The sequence below is a fragment of the Bombus huntii genome, chromosome 16 (assembly GCF_024542735.1).
Source record: "Bombus huntii isolate Logan2020A chromosome 16, iyBomHunt1.1, whole genome shotgun sequence".
Classification (NCBI taxonomy): Eukaryota; Metazoa; Arthropoda; class Insecta; order Hymenoptera; family Apidae; genus Bombus; species Bombus huntii.
The window spans coordinates 1027080-1050418 of record NC_066253.1 but is presented as its reverse complement, the minus strand read 5'-3'; the positions used below and the strand labels follow the sequence as shown (position 1 = coordinate 1050418).

The window sequence follows — 23339 nt, the reverse complement described above, 5'->3', positions numbered from 1 at the left end:
CGTCCACTACTTCTATAACGAAATTTACGTTATGCCTGGTCACGTTTCGGAGACACATTGCCATGATTCCCGTGTCTCCAGTCCCACCCCTTTCCCCTACGCCACGACTTCACTCACCCCTCGCTTTAAGAGGAGTCACTCTCATCAACGACGAGCCCTCGAACCGAGAGATGCGCCTCAGCGGCCACGTAGCTCTGTTTCATCCCCTCCACCATTCAGCGAGTACATTATGCAACGAGGGTGCTTGTCGAGGCAAGAGTGCTTTCCGGTAAAACACGACCAGGGGTGTCTAAGGTCGAGCCAATGGCCGACTCGAAAACATTTCTTGGTCGTCGAGCAACGTTAGAGCCCGTTAAAAGTTAGATTAGACTAAGTAGCTCGAAAGCCCTAATGACTAAACGACAAAAAGAAAAACGGGCATTCGAGAGGGTGAGAAGAGGACTAGGAACCAGGCTAAGTAGTTCTTTGCCATGATTTGGGTCACAACCCCTGACCTAGCCGAGGTTTTGTTCCCTCAGTGTACGCGGGGTCGAGGAAATAACGTTTTCAGCGTGAAAATTAGGCTGGTTGAATGGGGTTCAGACAGAAGAGAAACCGATGGGCCATTGTCAACCGTGTTTTCACTGTGATCGACGTTTTTCGAGCAGGTGAATTTAATCGAGGTGTTCCGGAGGTGTGACAGTTTTCACAGGGTACGATAGTTTCAGATACTTGAGGATTTTGAAGTTCATGAAGGAGTAATTGTGGTTTTATTATTATTATTTGATAGATTTCGTGTTGCCGGTGTTTATGGCACGTTCATTTCAGTATCGTTTTATTTGAAATAATTTTAACCAACACTCTGAATCTCACATATTTGGCAAACATGCATCCATCCGTCAGCAGATGGCAAAAATCATTCCAGACAACCTAATCAGCCGAAACGTTCCAGTTGGAATTGCCTAGTCAGCTCGAGGCACACGCGAGCAGTCGAAAGAAAGCTGTCCTGACCCTCGGCCAAGTCTGATAAGAGATAAATTACAAGACACGAGAGAACGAAACGTGGCCGTAACTCGCAACGAAATCTAGCGGCCAGCACCATAATCTACGCCAGATACGACACCACGTGGTAGTACTACGTCCCTGTCTACTCTACTCGATCCCTAGCCGTATGTGTATAAATCTACCTTGGACAAAAACGTTGCCAGGCAGACGTATCTACAGGACGGTCAAAAAGTTCACAATCAAACTTATCGGAAGAGACAAATCTATTGAGAACGTAGATCCACCTACCATTTCCCTCTCTCAATCCATTCTAACGACGTTTCTCAGTTTTTCAATAAAACGTACAGGCACGAACGAATTTTTCATACAATAGCAGAGTTTATAGTAATTATTCTTTTAGTGCATATCGGTTTTCAAAAATACATGTTATCGTGATATCCTGTAACGACTTTAACGCAGGGTCTGGGCATTCGATCAAATTAAGAGACGCGAGTGAAAAGTGACAACAACGTTTCGTACGTGTCCCTAGATAAATGACCAGCAACTGAAATTTGATCTCAACTTCTTGAAACACCCTGTAGGTACACGTACGTAGTATTACGACTGTGTTCGCGTCTACGCTATCGAGCAATGAAGAGAAAGCCCGTCTAAGCCCCGGCTAAACACGGCAGAATGTCTATAACTCTCAGAACTCGTCCGTCTCGAATTAACCTCTCTCAATTAAGACAATGGTCCCCGGGTCCCCCGGACATCCTCTTCTCATCGAAGCGAGAATAGAGCAGCCAGAAGGGAAGGATCTCAGAGGTTCTCAGAACTAAGTGTCTCTGCAGCTCCTGGTTCTATGTATATTTATATGGAAAACTCGAGAACACGACGAGGGCGGCGAGAGGAGCGAGGAGAGACGAAGGTCTACAGAAACGGAGGAAGGATTGCTAGCATTCGGTCTGAGCTACGTGGACAGCTGCTTAGAAGAGAAATGAGAAAGTTTCCTCCCTAAGAGTGGAGAAAACGGTGTTATCTTTTGTCACTCAAGTGTTCTGATTCTGATGTTTGCTGGAAGACGAATCTCCGTTTCTCTGTTCGATAGATTTAATGTTTGGATACTTGATAGATTTCAGGAACTTCTGTGACATAGGATTTATCGTTAGGCTAATACGATCATGGATTCTGGACTTGGTGATATGGATCGTATCAAATATATTACGAAAATAGATAAATAAAATTAAAATCCCCCTCAACCCTAATACAGTTGAAAATAACTTCGAACAAATATTCTAATAGGAATCATTCTGTTCTAAACACAGATATTTCTCAACCAATTCGTTGATAAAATACAATTCAAGCACAATCGAAAGATCCTGTATCGATCTGTCAGATATAATGGAACAATTTTAAATTACGAATAATTCCTCGATAAGAGTCAAACAATTCTGAATTCACTGCCCGATAAAAGTCGAGTAATTCTAAATTATTTCTCCGATAAAAGTCATTCGAACGTAATCAAATAATCCGAAAGTAGTTACCTAAGATAATCGCCTAATAAAGAAATCATTCCACGTAGTTATAAATTTAAAGCTACCAGCAGACCAAAAATACCAAGTCTGGCCGGATTCTTTATTCGTCACGAAACATGGTCACCAGTTATCGATCAGTGAGTGGAAGCAGCCGACGAACGGAACAACACCGTGTCACGGACGTACGGAGGCACTTGGAAAACGCGATACTGGAATTCAGCAGCGTCGCGATGAGAACCGGAAGGAGGAACGTCGATACTGCTGTCTCCCTTCTACATTTAGATGATCGCTTCGTCTCGAAGGAGCACTCTCGCTTTCAGTCAAGACAACCAGACTTATCGATTAATCGGCCAGATAGACGCGGCTCTCGGATTCAGAATCGGCACCAGGATTCGATCTGGTCGCGTTTATCTTGCCGCGGAGCGGATAACAGCCTCGGCAAGTTCGTCGTTCAACGGAACATCCGGCCAGGAAATGAATCGTTCCGCGAGGAAACACGACGAATGTTCCAGTGGCTGAAGGGGAACGCGGTTCCACTTTGAGGTTAGGATGGATAGAGAACTCGAGAATTTCTGGTGACTTGGGATCGTTCAATTGCGTTAGGATGCTGATTTATATTACTTTCGAAATTCGTTCGAAACACGATCCGTATCGTAGAGGCCAATCCGTAATTAAACAATCCTAGATCGAAGCAAGTAAAGATCTTCTTAATTAGAGAAAAAATTCAGTGGGTTGGTTCTTGCGAATTTCAATCGTACAATGTGATGAACGAAACTCTGATTCTTTAAACAGTCGAGTCGAAAAATGTGACGAATGAAATACTTGTTAAATTTGAATTTTCATCGAAAATATGCAATGCACGGTCGATTAATTCTCATCTCGGTATCGAAATTAAAGGCTTCATTATTACCGTAAATCATGAATTTCGACAGAGTGAAACAATTACGAAAAGCTTGGTATAAAGACGAGCAATATAAATTTCCGCGATGAAAAATGAGCCCGCACAGCAACGAGTAGAAAGCCCTTTAATAGAAAGCTCAATAGCCTGTGTGTCATGGCACCGATTTCCATATTCGATACGGACCGTGCGATTTTAAGAGCCGGCTTAAATTATTTCACATAAGCCCCCGCACCGCTATGTCCACAGCGAATTTGTCATAAGCCAATGTAAATTCGATGTAAAATCAAGATATATGTTTCGCGCTTCAGTAAATGGATCACATGATAATATCGTGATATACATGTGGTACAAACGAAAATCCATGATGTCGAAAAGATTACAACGTCGGTAAGAGTAGATTTTTTTCATCTAAATTTGTGTGACTAAATTTGTCTGGCTCAAAAAAGTATTTGAACACTTACTATAGAAGAGTGTACAATTTTGGGGATTTTTAAACATCCCGATGTACAAATTCTGACGTGTAATTCATAGATTTCTAGTCGTAGATTTTAAGTTTAATTTTGATATTTACGTTTGGCATTCTCCTAGATTTTAATCTACGGATTTTGGTTTTTCTCTCTTCGCCGTACTAATTCCTAACTTTTGCATCGATTTGACATTAAGAAGGAAACTAAATTACGAAAACTGAGCAACGAGCGAACGAATGAAATATTTTGCGATGTAAATGAGCCGCCTAACTGCGTACTACGCTACTTGGTAAGACATTACCTAAACACCAAATTGCTCAAATGACGACTAACACAGCCTGCACCACCCAACAATCCTCGGTAATCTACTTTCCAATCTATCGAGAAAATTACTCGACCAACACGGCCGAGATCCCATCGAAATAGTAATCTACGTAAAAATGAATTCGTTGAAAGTCAGACTCTCTCTCTCTCTCTCTTTCTCTCTCTTTCTCTTTGCATAGCGGAAACGTTTCAGCGAAACGGAGCCAGGTTCGCGATCATTTCCGGCGTCTATTCGGTGGCTGGTACTCGGGCGCGTATGAAGAATCGTATTTAAAATTCATTTCCCCTTAACGGCCGTTTAATCAGTTCGTACCCTCGCCGCCCCCACCCTTTGTCTTTGCCATTAAATTATGTTCTTTCTCTTCTCTCCACCCATGCAAAATGGGAAATGTGCAAGGTAGCCAGAGGGTTCTAACGGGGGAGGAGTCAAAGTGTTTCTTTGAGAGAAATAAATAAACCCGGCAATGGATTCAGAAGAGAGCTATCCATTTCACGGGGGATCGAGCCTCCCTTTCTAAATCACTTTTATCTCTAATTTCGAAATAATTTCGCCGGGCGCAACCATTGTCTGTGTTGCTCCAGGCGAACGGATCTTCCTCGGGGCTAGAAAAAGTTTTAATCCGTCGCTTCGTTCAATATGGCTTCTTCTGTACTTCCGGTTGCCCGGGAATAGAGGTTACGTCAGGTTAATCTGCGCTTTCTTCGTCGCTTTATATTGGATCGCGCCGAGATAACGGACCGTTTAAGTGGAGTTTGATGAACTGAAATATTACACCTTAAATGCATGGCGTTTTTGTATCGGTGTATTTTCCATACACTACCACGTACAGGTTTCACCTGTATTTTCGTGAAGTTGGAATTTTATTAAATAAATGGCGCGTTCACCGTGATGACGGTGATGTTTTGTTGTTTTTTTATAGAACTAGAATTTCAGTAAATTACGTGTACGCAGTGTTTCTGCATGTATTGGCAACAGGTTTTCCCGTTTATGTTAAAAATATCTCTTAACGAGACGTATTGTGACAATTTCACAACAATCGCAGACGCTTTCCCAAATAAAATATAGAAAATACGAAATGGATTTTTCAAGCTGTTTCTCTGTTGCACGTAAGACGACATATTTTATATGCTTTTTTTTAATTTGGAGAAATTACGCATTTAGAAATGAGAATAGAAAAGAAACATTAGCGTAGATGCAAAAATTAATTTTCAAATTTTAGTTATCTAATTCTTCGACGAAGGTTCTAAACTTATTTTAAGGATAACAGTGCTTGCAAAGGGCCTGTATATGACGTTTAATAAAGAGAATCTCTTTAAATTATTATGTACGTTACAAAGAATCTTTTTAAATTATCCACATTACAGCGAATATTTCTCTTTTCAAATTATCATTTTCAAGATGTTGAACTTGACTTTATGCTACAATTTAACAAAACGTCGCGAAATATATCTGAAATGAGAATTTCATCCAAGGGAAATTTAACTCACCGCTTGTAGCACTGCACTCTAGTTTTCTCCAGATGTCGCGTCCTCCCTGAAATCACCGCATTTTACACTCAAACTGATGAACTCTGCAACATAAAAGAGTATCCAATTAAAAACCTTTTGTTCTAACGATCTTAGCATTTTTCGAAATTTTTCATAAATTAAACGAATCTGTCGCAAGAGTATATTTTAGCGATAAAGATTTATCAACCGTTAAGTATCGCGGTGTCTTTCCTGAATCGCTTTATAGTCTTGCCACGATCGTACCAGTATCGTAACAGGACATACGTAACGACGATGGCCAGACAGTCTCAGGAATTTCGCAACGTAGGAAAATAATTTGACTAGTAAGCGAAAATCCAGCTCGTATCTCGCGTTTCGAACTCTGGTAAGTAGCTCCGACATCGGACCAGCACGTTTCGTCGTGTATGGCCGCTGTAGCGATATGTATCTACGTTTAAGTACTTTCAATTTCCGCTAAGGTACGCTAGGAATAAATATGCTTATCGACGTTCCTCGATGATCCTCGTATTTTGTTACAATGCACGATACTGTGCCACGATATTTGGAAATTGTGTCGCGACAGGGGGCACAAAAATAATGGACCAATAAATTTCAGGTTAAGAAGGATCATTTCTAAAAAGAACCACGAATGTCTGCCGCTATAAATGATTTTACAACTTAAATTCGAAATTCGGCCACGCTCCTTGAAGCTTTGTATCAAATTTATTCCGATACAGGTTTCCAACGATACAATTAAATAGAAAGCTAATTACAACGATCACTGGAATTCTCAATTCCAACGGAGAACAAAATCGTTGCAGTTCGATTTATCCTTAATTTCCTCATACAAACACGTGTTGCCAAAAATTGGAAAATGTCCACATACTTTGAAACTGTACCGTACTCTCTGGGTGTCACGCGTCGTTCTATCAATAATCACTTGCTGGAAATACCAAGATTTATTGAACTTGGCGTATATATTGTTTGCGATGGTAGTATCATGTACAGCTGTTCGAGCAAGTATCAGGCGAAGCAGACCAAAATCTCAATACGAGTAGACACGTGCAAACAGAAGATCGCAAAATCCTAGCTCGAGGATACGACGTTCTCGAGAAGACGGAAAGGTCTTGTGGACATTCGCACACAAGAGCCAGCAATCGACACATGTTCGCGAGAAACGGTTGCACCGGCCGAGAGAACCATACACCTAGTCGATCCTTCGATGTAATATCTGCAGCCTGGTCTGCAAACAGACTTGCCTCTGTTTCTTCGCGCCAAACTCTTTCTTTCGGTTACCGTGTACTGTACACTTGTATGACAGAGCGTGCTTTAAATTTGATAAAATATCGACGAGAGAAGCTAAGGTAGGGAAGTGTTGCTTCGTTCAAGAGCGTAGGCTGGGAAGTTGAAGTCGAAGTTAGGTCGAGTACTAAGTAGATTTTTGGAGAAGTATTGTTCGACTGGATTGGTCAAACAATTCTAAATTCTAAATTATGTATGAAAATGATAATTAGAAATCCATATTATACCATCGACCCAGGACTGGCGAGCACAATCAGCTAACAAACAATTGAATTACCAATTACCTATTTAGCATCCACAATGGTGAAACAATCATCCGAATTTACGGGACTAGGAATACAAATTATATTTAACGAACAAATTTCGAGATAAATGAATATCATACGCGATAGAATAATTTTATACAGTTTCAGGACGAGTTGCAAAATAATATAAATTGACAATTTAATCCTTAGCAAATTATTTCCCATTTTCTTTGTCGTTCGAAGCTACTAACGGTTTCAAAATAATGACGATTTTCAAAACCATCTCACGTTCTTCGATAATATTAGAATTCGAATCGATTTCGCTCGCAGAAACACTACGGTAAATTTTCTATTATTTATTGCTAAAACTTTACGTCATATTCGAACGAATTTGAAATATTTCACTGATAATTACGATTATCAACGAATGACAATAAATCGTGACACTACATCCACCGAAATTTTTCTCTCCTGCGTAGCATATCCATTCCCTGCCAAATTAATTCGTCGTATTAGACGCTCGCATAAACGCGTTGTAGCCCACTGAAAGCATAACGATGTAACGGGAAGCCATTTAATCTTTCGCGGTCAAATATGTTCCCCCTCGTTCCGCGTTCGTTGATCTACATTGATTTGAAATATTAAAACGTTTGTCGTCGGCGCGAAAGCGATGCTGTGGTCATCGTGAAATGTGACAACGCGCTATCCACGATCATTTAACGTTTCGTGATTCGATATATACGTATATATGTACATATATATATATATATATATATATATATATATATATATATATATACACTGGCCTTTCTTTTCACGTTTTCGTTTTACGATTCGAATTAATTGGAAATGTTGAAATAACGTTAGCTCTCGGTCCGGGGATTTTTAATGAACAACGTTTAATCGCGATTAAATGGGCATTGAAATTTGCTTATTCATAAAATTGCGAATATACGAAATTGGATGTCTAGGTTACCATTTTACAAATTGAGTCTACCTTCAAATTTAAATTATTTTTAAAGCGTATAGATATGTTGTAAATTGTACAAAATTTCCAACTTACGTACGAAAAATTAAAGTTAAATTCGGAAGCCTGAATTTGGCGAACGCTGCGAGATTAAATACGACACGTGTTAAAATTCGGCTTGGTCCTGGCCTACGATAGACTGTTCTCCTGTCCAGTTTAAGTCTGGGTTAAACACTGTTAATCCTAGATTAGCGCAAGCTTAAGATGCGTTATGTCCAGATTAGATTTGCACTATGTTCGAATTAATCTATTCTCCGTTTAGTATAGACGTGAAATTAGATCATGTTGTGTTTAGATTATCGATGTGGCATATATGTGAATTAAATCTAAATTAATTCTCGACGTATGATTCGATTTAAACAAATTTTGCGTATAAGTACCATTTCGGTTTGCATACATAATATATAGAATAACTATATTATTTAATTGTCTATTTATTATTTACATCCCTATATTTTATCCCAAAGAACACAATAAGCAAGCTCGGCACCGTGAAAGCAATTTCTACGAATTTTTGCTACATTCGGTATATTTTTCATCATCGCTGGCCTACAAAATAGCGGACAAAAACTATCTTCTTAAAGAAACTGGACACGCGGAGGGTGCACTTTCAGCAATTTTGTTTACGACAGACAGATCGAACGAGTGTCTCGTGCGTGGAAATTACTGTTTGCCTATAGTTTATTCGAACACCGGCAAATAAAAGTATACGTAATGTCCGTTCGTAAAAGATTCATAGGGGGCGAGCGATTGGTCCCAAGGAACCCGTTGAGACAGAGAAACCGCCCTCGTAGGAGGCGATCTTTTAAACGTAGAATGAAAGTGTGTGTAAAGCAAACCTGCCAACCGATCGACCTCATAAAAATCGATAGGTCTTGCTAAAAATCACACGTTGTTATGTATGGCGTACAGTGAATCGCACGACCCAACTTACGAACAATATAATTTCTTCGATATTCTTTCTAAATTGTAGTAAAGCTGAAAGTACTTTTCAATTTCATAATTTTACGCCTTCCCCGGCACGAATTCTTCGAAATATTTGATGCGCGCTTCTAAAGTATCATACTTACTCGATTTCTTGTCACGGAAGAAGAAAGTTTTATAAAATTGCGAATAAACGGTAGTCGGTACTTGTAATAAATGAGACAGATTAAGTTGAATATTCCAGTTAAAGACCGACATTTTTCTTTTTTTCTTCTCCAATGTCGCGTTATTAGAAAAAGACTGCCTCTGCTGCTAATCAGAATTTTAAATTTTACAAAGGATTAAAGGGATTATATACGGCAATTGAGATATGCAACCAAGAACAATATTTGTCTGAGTTCAGCAATTCGCTATTTGTTGGAAATATGTGTAAGAAATAATCCTCTCGCGATATCGAGAAACACAATGTGTCGACGATCAAAACGGTACGAGCATTCTAAAGGACTGTAGTATTATTACTTTATTGCAGTGCCGGTTAGCTTTATCATTTTGCCGTTCCATTGTCACCAAACAATTCATCCGTAACGGTAATTAGTTCTTAGTTCCTCTGTTTGAATGGAAAACTGTAATCAATCGCGCTTTTGTTTCTTGCCAGCAAAGGAAAATCCGGTTATAAGGGGTTAACAATACGAACGCTGAAAATATTGCACATTTCGAAGGCTATTTCCGCTATGAAAGCGGGAATAAAAACACGAATAAACAGAAAATCTTGGTGTATTTTCGAATCGTAACGAGCGCAGAAGAAGCTTCTCTTTCTAAAAAAGAAAGATTTCTACTTCGATTTACAGAAACGTAGCATTTTCAATAAACGTAATAATAAACTACTCGCCGCTAAATATACCGAACACGTCGTACGATTTTTATAAACTGCACGTTTCAAATAAATCACGCGATGCCAAATAAACCAGAAACGACCATTAACCTGATATCTTATTTCACTTTCCCCGATAACTCAAAAGACTCGCTCAATGTGTTACCCTCATCAGCTCCTAAATCCAGTAACGTCATTCTGCTTGCGAAAAAAAGCAGAAAAAAAGGAACTTCCAAACGTCAAATCGTAAATCTCCAACGATCTCCACCCCCTTAGCACTAATCTTGCCGAAAGTGTGAGCAGAACAAAGCATCGGGATCGCACATCGTTCCAGACCCGAGAGACCTAAATTCGTGGCTGAATCGAAAGAACCCGAAAGATCTCCGATTCAATTTCACCAATCACCAGTGACACACTGTCGCCTGTCTTGTCCACCATCCGGAGAACCTTAGACCCGAGTCCCCACGAGGTTAACCCTGAGCGATGACCATCGAGCTTCGGACTATTCCTTGTTAGGCCAGAGATAGCTAACTCGCGGCGGTTGTAACGTTTGCTTGGCGTGGACAAAAAGATCGAGCCTGCAGGCATTTGGCAAACGAGGCCTGTGCGAGTCGCCACGCTGGCCACCGTGGCACACGATCCTTCCTGCAGTGAAATTGATGGCCAGGATAGAAGTTTAGTGGCCGTCTATATATCTCGAGCGAAGGAGCCAGGAAAAAGACTGAAATAGGGGCGCCAGAAGAGGTCGCGCCCTATAAGTCTCCAGGATTGTAATGTTGGTAACAGAGCTGTGGAAGATGTATGTAGAGGAGAGAAGGAAGAAGGGACACGCGAAGGTTCGATGAATCTCAAAGTATAGAAATTAATGATTTTGTTTCTTCGATAAAAATGATTCCCACTGTGGTATCGTAAATATAAAAATTAGTTTATTAATAATAAATGGATTAAACAGAAAACAATGGTTATTTAACACGAACTAATCGTAACAACGTATTATAATTAATTAGCAAGTCTCGTCAACACAGGTTCAACTCTCTTTTAACAACGCTAACAACGCTATCTCGACAACGCGATCCGCACTCTCTGGCTTCTCAACTCATACTGCCGTTAATTCGTTTATGTCTCTTAGCAACCCTTTGTCTTTTGTCTTATATATTTTGTTTAAGCCCCATCATACACACGCTCAGCAACCGCTTGTTTACAATTCGCACGACACCCCCTAGGCCCCTCGTCCACGATACTACACTGCGATATCCCTGAACGTAATTTCACCGTAGACCACCATCCAATCGCTATATTCACGTAGAAACAGCAGTTTTACAGAGATTGCGGTTACCAAGAAGATGCTACCGCAATGTCCAGGAATATTTCAGTCCTTAGAAATTTCGACTCTGATAAAATATTCCTTTCTATTAATAGAATATAAAGGAATCAGTGAAACGAAGATCGTCGAAATCGTAATATCCTCGAACATAAACGTGGTTAAAATATCACGCTCTTCGGCAATTGCATAGCAATGTCATCGTCAACAACCTATCAAAAACACTATGAATTGTAAACAGTTTAAAAAATTTTACTCTTCAATTTGCAACCTTTGAGAACTCTAATCCTAAGTAAAAACATGGAAGCATTCTTTTCTACCGATAACATGGAAAAGAATTATTGAAAATCACCGAGACCACAATATCCCTGAACATAATATCACCATACAGCATCAGACATGTTCGTCCTTTCTGCAGCGATCCGCAACCACCATAACCGATAGCTACGCGGTCCGAGGCTATTGAATAACATTCGCAAGGCATCGTGGAACGCACTGGGAATTACCCATGTGTATTCACCGGATGGCTGGTACTCCGTGTTCACGTCTGTCCACACTGGTTCTCGAGACGTCGGCCGCTTTCAAGGGCGATTTCATGCGACGGCGATTTAAGATCTCCCTCTAGTGGACGATCTCGTGTTCCTCCTTTTGCTCACGAACGCGAACACCCATAGAGATTCGGGATTACCGCGAACAGGAGAGCGGTCTGAGTTTTTCTCGATGACCGAGCATCGACCACGACTTTCCTCCCCATTTCGTCCTCCCTTTTACCTCTTCTCACGCGTACACTACCTTTCAAAAGTATCTGGATACTCACTCACGTTTAAGAAAATGTAATTTTCTTGTTAATGATTATTTGCTCGTTTAACAATTACACGAACATGCTATGAAATACGATACTGTACAGTCTGTCAAACAGTTTTGTTCGATTCGAAGGGAAAGCAAAATTAAAGATAGAAAAGATTTATGGTTGTCTTACGACTCTGTCGATTATTTTCGAACCACCGTCATGTTTTCCATAGTTTATACAATTGTCAATTTTTTATAGTTGGAGTATACGTATGATGGGAAAGTAATACTTGCGTCTGTGATTTTGAGGTTAGAATTCAAAGATGTTTTCTTTCTTACATACTAATAATTAAAGAACAAAGTCTCAGTTGCAATTTTTATTCTTCGTTTTCGTTCTATTTTGCTTCGTAGAAACGTCTCGCTGTGAAATATCCTTTATATCGTCAGATGTTAGGTTAGAAATAGAAACGACAACGAAACGAACTGCAACACCCGCCGCAATTACCGTACCTAACCTCGAATAAATCAAATCCAAGCCTTCCCAAGTTCACGAATAAATCCTAACCTAATTTTCACACAGCGTACACCAAGAACAAAACTAACAGACCAGCTTTCACATACTCCGTAGATTCACTGCTCTCATAAATTCCATTCAACGAACGAGGAAGAGAAAAAAAAAGGAAAAGCAAAGCAAAGACCCTCTAGTCAGCAATCTGGTATTCAAATATATCATAAATTTCAGCTATTTACAAAGAGGAAACAGTATCCACTGCGCGATAGATTAACAGTTCCCATTTCACGTGTATTTATAGTGGCTCACAAAGTATTTAACTTAAAGAAACGTAAAACTTATAGAAACATTTAACGAATCTATCGTGTCTGATAGAAAACCACCGAAAATTTCCTTTGCAATTTATGCCGCTCTTTTCACAAGTATATGTACAGCGATACCCCGTTTGTTTTCTGAACGATTGGATATTGATTATCCATTCAATTGCGGAATCTACCAAATTCATAAAAAGTGAAGTTAATCGCTTTAATTTCTGAAAAGCTTGATTTGATCGACGATATAAATTATTTAAATGAGATATATACTTTGACGATTATCTATTAGAATTGCAAAAGCTTGAAAATTGGATGGAAAAAGGTTTCCAGGAGATAAATAACGATCCGATAGCGACGCTTAATCACGCAACTCGTTTCCCGTTTTTTATCCTTCATAATTTCGTTTTCGGCGAATAAAAAAAGCATTGGCCACGATTTTACGGATACTTCAACCACGAAACTTCATAATTATGCCCATTACCGGAGTATTCGTAGGATGGTCGAGCGGACACGTTAAACGAATCGAAATTATTTTATTTTAAACAAATATTTCGGCTCATTAAGCGCCGCGATATATTTTACATAACGTCATTATACGTCAGACCACGGCAAAACGTTCTCGTGGCGAGTTTATTTCCGTGCAAACAAGTCATCGCTAATTCTCCCGGCGACCATACAGCCCGATTTCCCATAAGAATTACACGTGAAATATATTAATGCGCGTCGCGACACGCGTTACCCAGTTAATGAATACGTATCGTCCACATTTTCCAGATAGACTGATGAATCCGCTAAGTACGTGAAAACAGGACTATTGATAGCTGTCCTTGGTTGAAAAATTTCCCTCGTTTCTACGCGTTCGAGGTTATGGCGATATAGCGACTCGTAAATGTGTCGCAACATTTATTAAGGAAATGCAAGAAATTTGTTAATGTTTGCATTTGCAGAAACTTTTGGAAATTCCGTTAGCGATTTAACGAATAAACAGGGAATTTTTCATGCGTTAAAAAGGAATTTTCGATTTATGAATTTTGAAGTTATACAAAATTGAAAGGTACGAAAATGAATGGAACGAACATAACACGGAGAGATGGATAAAATTTCGCACCACAGAAAAATGAGTAATTAAGAAGAATACGATCTGTATTTTACGGGAGCATCAAAAAGCGCCGTTTAAAAAAATCATGTCGCACGAAATACACACAGTGGTGATTAAATAACTCAATGTCGTCGGTGGCCAAATAAATGGAATTTGATTAAATTTTCCACAGAGTACCGATAGGATCTTCCGTATCGAATTTTCATATTTTCTTTAATTGAAAGCCGCGTTGGTGTGCCATTTAAAATTCATATCGGTCTGCTCGAAATACCGCGTTTTATAATCTCTCCAATGGCAATCTAATTATTATAGAAGCGTCAAAAGTCACGAAAAAACGAGCAGCGATATCAACAATCCAAAATAAAACGACATTTGCATAAAACGATCGATCGATTAGATGCAAACGGTAAAAGTAGCAAACATTTCCGACTAGGTAGATCTCTCGCTTTAATAGACTTTTCACCGTTATTATACAGACATATGGCGATGTTTGTGTATCATACTATTCGCTATTACCTAGCAATAATACTTGAAACGTGACGTTGGATATCACTTTTCGAGTATAAAGTGCGAATACGAAGCGAAATATTTATCCGGTGCGAAATGTTTACACGTGACCGTGGCTCGCATAACGAGATCGTTCGGAACCGATGCAATCGAAACGGTTGACTGCTTTAAAACCAGCGATCCTCTAGAGTCCTGACTAGACAGCCCCTTTCGTTAGACGATGCATTAGGTGTGCCTGTCCTCGCGGCCCTACCAGATATTCCTGCGCTTCCGATCTCCGTGGCTTCCGTGCGATCGTAAATCCTTCCACCGCGGCCGAAAGACGCCGTGTACGTCGACACGTAGACCCCGTTGCTCGAGGTACGACCCTCCAGCGTCCGGTTTATCTTGGAAATGTCCGCAGGCTGCCGGAAAGACTCGTAACCCCGGCATTGCGTTACGTCGAAGAAGATAAAAGGTTCTTGACGGTAAGTCGCGCGGAACGTGCCGCTGTAAAGAGGTTAGCTTTTATGGACGGCGAATGGTCGGTCTTTAACTCGTTTCGAAACGCTAGAGTACGAGGGCAGAGTAGTCTGATGGAGTAAGGGATGAAGACGTAGAGTATGGAGTGGAAGAATTTCGATTTATTTTCGACTTGGTTCTAGAGTGATGTTTATTCGAATTTTACGTTGGTGTCTAGTTGAAGACATTTTTAGGTTATGGTGGTACGAGTTTGGTTTATTTTTCACTTGGTTTTAGTAGTAGTAGTAGTAGTTCACGCAGCGGTACGTGGAATCGAATTATTGGCAATCTCATTTATTCTTCTATTCAAAATTCCATTCCCCTTTGGATCGTGAAAATTCGACCGGGCCAATCTGGTTTTTGTTCCGGCTATAGGAAGAATATAAATTGGTAATCTTTCTCGCGTAGTCTGTAGTTTTTACAACTTATGCACCGAATCTATCGTTTGCCACATATAACGTACAGTTAGTTATACGCTAATGATCAGAAGTTTGAAATCGCCGTGTCCTTGGCAAAGTTCAACGATTTAAAAGATCATCTCGGAATCCTGTTTCCTCGGAAAGATTATAAAATACAATATAATGCGAGGAAAATTGTCATTCATATTTCTAGAATTAATCTCGAACTGTTCGAAGGGTTTCCAAATTATAATCCTAAATTTTCCCTAAAGGACCAAACGTTGAACGTAACGACAGAAACGAAACGAAGAATTTTTTCGCTCAATTTGTCGTAAATTACTTCGTGAATATCAATTTCTGGTATTTTTCATGCTTATACGAGATTTCAGGAGATATTCGAGAGAGATTGATGTGTTGTAAATCCACAACGTGACCCAATTGCACGCTTTGGGTCAGTTTTGCATAGTGGAAGCTATAGGTCACTCGATAAGCAAACACTGACGAAACTTGTACGTTACGGGACATTTTAGGTACCGTGCCATCGATCATGTAGCCACCTTCCCCAAGGGACATTGTAGATTATAGATAATCCACGTATATTATAGTTAGATGGCCCACCTGAAACTTTGGAAAATATTTCTATCGTTGGAAACTAGGCCTAACTTGGACCAAACTTAGATCTCTCTTCCTACGTACAACACCAAACTTCAATAACATCCGTGAGTAACATCTAACTTTTATTACAAACAGAAATTACTGTCCATCCGAAGAATGTTCCATCGCTTAACAAACCTCCAAGAAATTTAAAGAAGAACCATACTCTATCCCTCAGAAGCCTCGTTAAATCACCAATTCCACCCATTAACCCCGGAGCAGCCTCGAGCACCTAACCCAATCTTCCAGAAATATTGCAAAACAATATTCAACCATCTTCCGACATCTCTTAATCATCGATTCACCTAGTTCAGCCTAGCTAAACAATCGTTTGAAGCGCTTCACCGCCACCGAAGATATGGAATATCGGGTGGGCGACGTCGCCTCGCGTTGACTCGGCGAAAAAACGTCGCTGGAGGAGTCGTATGAAAATTCAATAGCGCCGATTCGAGTGGAGACACCCTGTTCAAGCTCGAGGAAGTTGGAGGTGTCGAAGCGTGAGTACCGGCAGCTTGTCGACTCGTAGAGCAGCCGGTTGGATGAAGATCGATCGGGAAAACGAGGGGCAGGTGGGGGGCCACGTCGTCGGTTTGGATGCCTCGGCGAGAAGAAGCAGAAAGGGGTTGGCAAAGGGTGTGAGGATGTTAGAGGTGGCAGAGCACCGCGTCTTAATAGCGCTAGTGGCGTCCTGGCGTAGAAAAGGGGGATGACGTTCCAGGGGACTGGGGTAGAATCCAGCCAGCCCCGGTCACGCCAATATTACTTACCACCCCGGGAGAACGATAACTTAATTGATGCACGAACGACGTTAGCACTCGTTGCCGTCACGCGGAGCGACTGTGAATTTTCACGGGAATATTTATTTGTCGAAGCTGTCTGGTTCGCTAATTTCCTGACGAAGGTCTCGCTTTTTCCGGGGCTTGGACTTTACGGAGTTGACCCTGTTTCGTTTTCGTGCAAAGGTATAGTCGAGGATCTTCGTTTTGTCTTATTTTATTGATGTTGCTCCTTGGTTAGAGGATTTCGTCATGAAGATTTTAGCGTCTTTCGGGAGTTGGATGTCTTTCAGCAGTTGGTTTCATGTTATACTAAGGAATAGTCGAGGATCTTGGTTTCGTTTTATTTTATTCACGTTTCTCCTTGGTTGAAGGATCTTGATGTCTTTCGGTGGGGCTGGATGTCTTCGAGTTTACTTTATTTCATTCTGTTCGAACAATTGGTCTGAGAATTTTATCGTAAAGCTTCTGCTATTTCTGCGGCCTTGAATCTTTACAAGCTAGTCGTATCCTTAAAATAGCATTTTTCTACGATATGCGAAGAATTTCATGGACGACTAATCCCCTTTTTCTCTCAATCAAAATCCGCAAAATGAACCGTTAACTCAGCGGCCAATCCCTTAAACCGAAATAATGCATTACAGGCCAAAATGTATCGATCACCATTTTTAATCTCTCTTATATATAGCATGGATACCACAGAGAGCCTACATGCATGTTAATGAACGTTAAATGTATATTAATCGCGACAGCCGTGTAATATTCGGCTATGAGACGACTGAAAGCTATTATCGATCACGTTATCGGTGCAGTTTTAAAGGATTTTCTCGTCGGCCGAACGGTCGCAACGGATGCAAGATTAGCATTATTGACCGAAACACGTTGGCAACGTTGGCCTGGCTTCATGATTTCGAATTTCCACTCCGCAGAAGACGCATCGTCGCCGGGAGAGTTCGCGCGTTCACTGGAACACGAATAATGCTGTCTCGACAGGCAACGATAAATTGCCTCGAGTGTCGAACCCGGAATATTCATCTTTTCCACCTAGTCGAGTATTTTTCCTCGGCAGGTCACACGGTTTAACCTCTCCCTCTGTTTCCGTATTTTACTGCTCAATGGAATCCTCTAACCCGTTCTAGACACCGGGTCTTATTTTAATACGACCCATAAAACTCTGGTCTGTCGATTATTCTTCCTTTATTTTTCTTTTTTTTCTTTTTCTTTTTTTTTTTTTTTTGCTATTTTTACGAGACATTCATTTCGCTTTTCCGCGCATATTTGTGAGATATTGTCTTGTCCAGAGGTTCTACGGTATCGATGATGTGTGTAGATCCTTGATTAGGACGCAGGTAGTGCGTGATTGATCGAGAAGGACGTCGTTACTTTTAATTAATTATCGCAAAATTATTTTGCACGATCGAAGATTTACATGTACGTATCTATTTAGCAAGAAAATTAAACGAGAAAAGTAGAATTAACAAATTTCTATTCTTTCCTTTTTTTACCGACATATTTTAAAACCAACTCTACTAACATCTATATAGAAACTTCAGTGACGTAGCATTAAAGCAAGAGGTTTCACCTAATCGAAATCGTTGCTGACGGGTGTCCCTGAATCCAGCTCCATCTGCGCGTAATTTCGTCAACAACCGATGCCATGTCGCAGGGACGGTGTATTAACGTCAAATGACGTTTCCGTCCCCAAACGTTCGAAATTATGCACGCGTATACGCCTGACATCCTAAACCAACCGATTTTTTCTAATTTCTTCAGCAATTTGCCGCAGTAAAATCACATTTATGATCGCCGATGTTGGATACGGAAATAGTAGCGATAAAGTTTCATTGCTCTTCGTATCCATCGAACGGAGCCCAGCATTTACATCGACATTTAACGACTTGCGAGAACTTTTTGCGGAAGTGACGAAAGAATTCACAAAATTTCCCAGTTACTCGCGCAACTTTTAATCTCCGTGAAAATGTTCCAACTGTATCACAAACGGCTATCCGTTAGTCTAATTTTGTAAAATAAATTCGCGAGTATGGAGGAACTTTTCACGTGAAAATCCAGATTGTCAGAATGGAGCGTCGAATTTATGAGAGGGTGGAAAGGGTTAACACGAGCCAGAGCTCAGCTATGCCGTTCAATTATCATGCCTGGCGCATCATGAAACATGCGAGGCATCGTGCTTGCGGCACCAAACAGATTGCCGCTGTTCCACTACGCTATAATTAATTTAACAATCGTCATAGTCATCGAAAAAAATGTTTCTAGCTGTCTCCTTCTCTCAACGATATCCCCGTTATGACAAAAGCTCAGTTAATAATCCGAACTAACAGACAGACAACGGTGTCTCGATAAAAGAACCTTCCCACGGTAGAGCAACAAGTATCGATTATTATCTGTTTCTAGTCATGATATAATCTTTCGGTAAAAAATCGATCGTATGGTTCGTCAAGCGCGAATCTCGAAGATCCTAGAAATCTAAACTCACGCGTTTGTAATCCTCCGCGAAGTGAGAGAGGAAGGGTCACCCGTGGGCCTAAAAACTGCCCAAGATGTCAAAAAGTCGCGCGCATTGTACTCGGTGAAATAAAATAGAAATCGTCAACCGCGAGCGGAACAAAATTGCGAAAAGCTTAAAAGTCAGGCGTGTTATTTTCCATAGAGTAAAAAAGAAAGCGTCGACCATGAGCCGGGAAAATTCTGAAAATCTCGGAAACTCGCGCGCATTGTACTCTGTGAAATGAAAAAGAAAGCGTGAACCGTGAGCCGAAAAAATTCCGCAAACCTGAAAGTCACGCGTGTTATTTTCCACGGAATAAAAAAAGAAGCGTGGACCACGAGCCTTAAAAATTCCGAGAACCTAAAAGCGACGCGTGTGTTCTCTATGAAGTAAGAGAGGAAGCGCAAACCGCGGGGCAACTCGAACTCGAAAGCGAATGGAAAGGGAGAAAGTTGAATGCAGTTGCACTGATACCCTGTCCGTGGCTGAGCGTCGCGGGCGTGGGTGGATGGGCGAGTTGTTGGGAAGAGTGGCGAGGCAGTTTCCAGGCGACAGGGACGTGCGGAGGGGAAGGGTCAGGGGTTGATGAACAGTTTGCTCGGCGACGCACGTTGTGGCTGTCGGCTGTCGGAGCCACGCTGCCGCTACATAGAAGAGGAAGAGATAAATTGGGGGTGGAAGACGCGACTGTAAGGAGAAAGGGAAAGTAGCGGAGCATGGTGAGACACGGAGAAGCAACTACGAAGAAGAGGATACAGGGTTCTGCGGGATGTAAAGGCTGGTTCTCGAAGCTGCGCCGTGTCCTTTTGGTTAAAGAAAAATTGCGGTACCACGGCGATGGTACGAGTTTCGGGATATCGATATCTACTGCGAATTTATACTATTTTTTTCAGGTGCTTTCAAACAAATATCTCGTAGAATCGAATATGAATAAACGAATGGAAAGGATATTTGATCTTTTATTGAAATTTAAGATTTTGAAAAATTCATTCGCCGTCTAAAACCACCGTCGCTTAAAGTCCGTATTAATTAAAGTTGCAATTGGAATTTTGAATTTGTATACGCTTGAAAACGTAGGATCAGGAGAGGCAACTAAAGAGGAATAAATAAACGTAGGAACAGCAGAAAATAACGAGGACGTATAACAATCAATATTCGAGCCACGAAGAAAACACGGGTTCTTTTACTCTGATTGGTTGAAGTTACTGCACACGACACGAGCCACGGGATTAGAAGTAGCGTCGTTAATAAAAATTATACCACGAGCTGGCTTCTGCATAATTCATGGGGGCTAGCAACGCACCGTGAATACGTATCGCTGATTATGCCCTGGGAAATATTTTGATTATAATGCGATTAACGTTGTTTATCGATTGATTCGTCCCTGCAGTCTGCTCGCTGTTATCACCAAGGGAGAAAAAGGATCGTCGAGATGAAACTTAAAAGGCAGGAAGTTTATCTTGCGAGGTAAACCTCGGGTGCCGATCCTTTTAGTTTTCAGGCAACTTTTTTAAAACGTTCCTCAACTTCTCGGCGTATGGCTCAAGGGGGAACAAGGGATCTTCTTCGACAACTTTGCGAGGTAAATTTCTATGGGCCATCAACGATCTATCGTTACACAACGCTTTTTATGTCAGACCGATCGATCTTCGATCGATGGATTAGGCTAACTCGTTGGGATACAAGATTTCATTTACAAAGATTATAATTTTTAGAATGTTTCTTTAAGGGTATTTCAGGAAAATTATATCCAGACAATTCTCATTCTTCCTAAATCTATAGAGTTTTAGGTATTTTTAGGAAAATTGCATTCAAGTCATACTAAAAGGATTAAAAACAGATTTCTCTTTCACATGTAGTATTAAACGGTTGTATTACAAATCCATAACAAACAATTTCACAAACATTTCAAGAAAATTAAATCGTTGCAATTTCAAATAGATCAAACAGAGATCTATTTTTATCAAAAAACAGTTAAAAGAGAGAGAGAGAGAGAGAGATTGAGAGAGAATTTTAACCTTTGCCAATATCGCCAGCAAATAACTTCGTACTCCGCAGAATAAAACATATCCGTAAAAACTGCGTCAAATATTTTTTTCCAAATTCCGCTGGGAACGTGCCATCTTCTTTTATTTAAAATCAAATTCCCGAATACTGGGAAAAAAACCTTTGCTTCTCCATTTCCACGTTTCAGGCCATAGAATATTCTAAACCTGCAGTGCTCACGTACCCATGGAGAAAAATAGTTTCAGAATTAAAAGAAAAAAGGGGCAGAGCGAGAGAGAGAGAGGGAGAGAGAGAGAGAGAGGGAGGGAGAAGGAAACCAGAAAAAGAATTCCAAGTGCCCTTAAAAGAGGAGCACTCGTGCGTGAAAACGTTTCCCCGCGATCGCATTGATCCTGGTTGGATATCACGCCATCGACTTTAATGAACGAAGAAGGCGTGAAACGGACCATCGTTCCAGTATTTAAAAAATCCGCTACTGCGAGAGGGTGTGCAGCGCGCAGCTATATTAGCAGAGGAGGGAAACGGGAGAAACGAGGAACCGGAAGTAGACGAGAAATTGAAGCCGCGCTCCTCCAGCGTCGACAGATTATCGTTAAGACAATTTCGCCATAATGAATATCACGGTCGCATTTGTGTCAACGATAAATTGAAACGCGGAACGAGCAGAAATAAAAGCCAGTCAGTCGTCTATGAAAGCACCGCGGGAACAACGATTAATGGAACCCTTTGATGTCATTAAATGGCTCGAATGATCGCCGAGTGTGGGATTTTTAAACAGGGCAGCGCGATGGAGAATAACAAGTTTTATTCTGACGGTGTTCAAACGAAAAGCTAGTTCTTTAATAATCGTGTTTCCTTGTTTTCTCTACCTTGTTCTTAGCGCCGTTTTCCTATATCGTGTTACGTAAGAATCTTTCGTAATATCAACGTAGGTTCATGGAAGAGTATTTCTTGAAATGGCTTTTCGATAAAATGGTAGAAATTATCGCCGGAGTCTTACGTACAAATTTGTTGCGATTTTTACGATGTTTCAATTCCAGCAACCCTTTCATTTTGCTGCATTCCGATAAATTCCAAAGATAATTTCATTTTTAGAGCGAAAGAATTAAAAAGAATCGAATGATTTTAAAAGTAAAATTCTACGCATTGCAATTCCGTAGAACTGAATCTCGGAACAACCCAACAAAATTGCACGGGACTAAGAAAAAATTAACAAGTGGTGTCACCTAGTTCTTTTAGTTCTCCCCTGGACACTGTTACGAAAAACTTACACTTTGGTATAAAAGAGACGCCCTCTCTTAATTAATCTTTTCTTTATGAATATGATACCTCTTATTACAACCTTCGTACAAAAACATTCCTCTTGACATTCGTAATTAAAAGAACGCCAAAACCCTCCTGCAAGAAATCCAATTTAAAACTTCCAGATTACACGTATTAAGTACTATATAGCATCCTACTCCTCCGTGAAGCAACAAACAGATGTCAACAATAATTAAAGGAGCTCAAAAGACTCGAATAAAAAATCTAATCTTGAATTCTAATATCACGCTAACTGTACATTAACTGTACAACATTGCTGTCCAGTTGGTTTATGTATCAGATTCTACTCTTCTATAAAGCAACAAACTGTCGACAATCGTCCCTTTTAGCATCCACTCTCACATTCATCTAAATTCAATTTCTCCGAAACGCTTGAAGAGACAAACGAAACCCGCCATTAAATCCAACTCCGTTCGCGTCCACTCTACGATAACGCTAAATTTCCTTCGGACGTGGCGCCACCTATTCTGGTCGCGCCGTTACCAGCGCAACCGATAGTTAGCACGTGCACGGCGGGAAGAAGACGCCAGGCGCCCGCGAGAACAGATAATCTCTGTTTATCTTGTAATTCCCCGGTAACGCCATT

The 23339-nt window shown here is 40.6% G+C and overlaps 1 protein-coding gene across 3 annotated transcripts in view; it reads right to left on the bottom strand.

Annotated features, from left to right (window-relative positions):
• Nucleotides 1-23339, bottom strand: part of LOC126874834 (uncharacterized) — a 318734-nt gene that overhangs the window by 188917 nt on the left and 106478 nt on the right. For all 3 annotated transcript variants that reach the window (XM_050637322.1, XM_050637321.1, XM_050637323.1), the window contains one exon: nucleotides 5679-5761. The gene's annotated coding sequence lies outside the window, so the exon portion shown is untranslated. The remainder of the gene's footprint in view (nucleotides 1-5678; nucleotides 5762-23339) is intronic.